The sequence below is a fragment of the Solanum pennellii genome, chromosome 3 (genome assembly GCF_001406875.1).
Source record: "Solanum pennellii chromosome 3, SPENNV200".
Taxonomy (NCBI): Eukaryota; Viridiplantae; Streptophyta; class Magnoliopsida; order Solanales; family Solanaceae; genus Solanum; species Solanum pennellii.
Window position 1 is genome coordinate 16,406,260 of NC_028639.1, and position 2,336 is coordinate 16,408,595.

A 2,336-nucleotide genomic window follows, 5' to 3' on the forward strand; every position below is an offset into this window, starting at 1 on the left:
TATTATTATTATTATTATTATTATTATTATTATCATTATTAATATCATTATTATTATCATCATTATATTATTATTATTATTATTATTATTATTATTATTATTATTATTATTATTATTGTTATTAGTATTGTTATTATTATTATAATTCGTTACATCACATTATAGGGTTGTTTTTGGTTAGGTTCTTAGAAGGATTGATGGGTATCTGTACCTAAAAGATATTTAAGAAAAAATTTAACTTGAGGTTAATTGGGGAAGAAAAATGAAGAACAAATTTCGAAGGGCGAAATTAGACAGTGACTGCGCGCCTGGTACCGTGAATTAAAAATCCTGCTTTGCATCGCGGAGCTGGCACGAGGTGAGTTGCCTCAAAAGATGTTTTCATAATCAGAATTTAGATATGCCTCTGCGTCACGGACCCACCTTCAAATCTTGATATTCAGTCTTTTCTCATGTTTAGCTATCTAAAATCATTCCTAAAAACATGATATCCTTCCAAACACAAATCATAATCCTTGAATCCATAAACTAAATTCAAGCATCAGTTAGAACTCAAGTCAACAACAATTAAGTTCAAAGTCAATAGAAGTCAAGAGTCAAGTAAGAGAAGTTCATTTCAAGTTTTCACAAGTCTTTTATAAATGTTTTATCTTTGATTTAAGACTTATGTTTGAGTTCAGTTAAGAGTAAAGTTGAAGTTCTTTCTTCAAAGAAGTATATGGGGACTATGTATTCCCAAAAGATATTTAAAATGTTTTCACTTTTAAATAAGAACGGAAAGTAAGATTTCCAAAGAGACTTCGGGCTAGTTTTCATAAAAGAGTAATACCTTTCTAAATGAAGAAAGTAGGGAAACTAAGATGTCCAACATAGCCTTTGAGCTATATTTTTGAGCACTAATCTCAAATCATAGAAGAAGTATGTTTTCTTTTAAACATAAGCGATAGTATATTTTGGGAGTAGTATTGAACATTGATATGTGGGAAGAGTTCAAATGACTCACAACCCCCACAAACCAAGTAGACACCATGGGTAGAAAAGGGTCATGCTTTTTAGATGAATCCTTTTCACTATGTACTAGTGGATACATTAGGCAGTCCAGGTCTTATAACTTTGGCCGGGTATAGGACGTGTTGGCAGCGTGAGGTAAAATGTTGTATCATCACTATAGCTCTTAAGTGATGGTTGTCAGTTAGAGAAACTCCTACAACAGTAATTGCATGGTTCCTCAAGGGAAACTTGTTAGTATGATTAAGGGTATGGGACTTCATTCATGCATTGCACAAGTAGACTTTGAGAGGAAGCATGATATGTCTTTTATTGTGATTATGAATTGACATCAGTTTTGTATTTTTACCTATATATCAGAGTTTATTTGTATCTTTGCATACACAGAGTTGAAAACCATGGGTTAAACAACTTTTTTTTGTAATGCACATGTCTTTAAACTACGTTATATTGAAATGAGTTTAGTTAAGTATTCAAGAGTTGAGAAGAGCCAAGGTAAGCGTTTCTTTTCTGAACTGTTTCAAGCCTATGTTGTTTTAGCAGTCCAACTCGCATACTCATACATTCAATGTACTGATGCCAGTTGACTTGCATCCTATTATTATGAAGACCCAGGTAACTAGGATTGACATTCGGGCACATCGTTGATCTAATGAGCAGTTCAGAGTCTGTTGGTGAGCCTCCTTGTATTTTGGAGGATCCATTTTCATTATTTTCTAGTTTAGTTCATTACGATGTTGTGGGGTCTGTTCTAACATCTATCTAAGTTATTAGAGACTTCATAGATAGTCACTCTCATGTTAATTCATTCTTTATCATTTTGTTATTGACTTATGTTCATATTTGAGTTGCCATTTTGGTTAAGTTAAATGTTTATTTTTAAATATTTTGGTTTCAGTTCCAGAGAATTGAGTTAATTAGCATTTGAATTCTTTTTGTAATGCTTTAAGTCTTTTGTTGAGTAAGTAAGTCAGGCCAAGGGTTCGCTTGGGGTCAACAATGGTTCTGAGTGCTAGTACCGTACAGGGTTTAGGGTCGGGGCATGACAAACTTGGTATCAGAGCATAGAGGTCTAGAGTCCTAGGGAGTCTATGAAGCCGGTCTGTAGTATCCTAGTTATCGGTGTGGAACACGAGGCTACAACATTTAGGAAATTCATCCTTTCTTTCACTATCTCTTTCGTGCATTAGAGTTTTATCTCTAAAAAGTTTCTCTATAACTCATGCTTGCGCGTGTTTTCAGATAATCATGCCTCCACAAAGAGCAACAAGAGGTCATCCAACTAGGAAGAATGTTGAACCTCAGGAACAAGAGTTACTCAATGCACC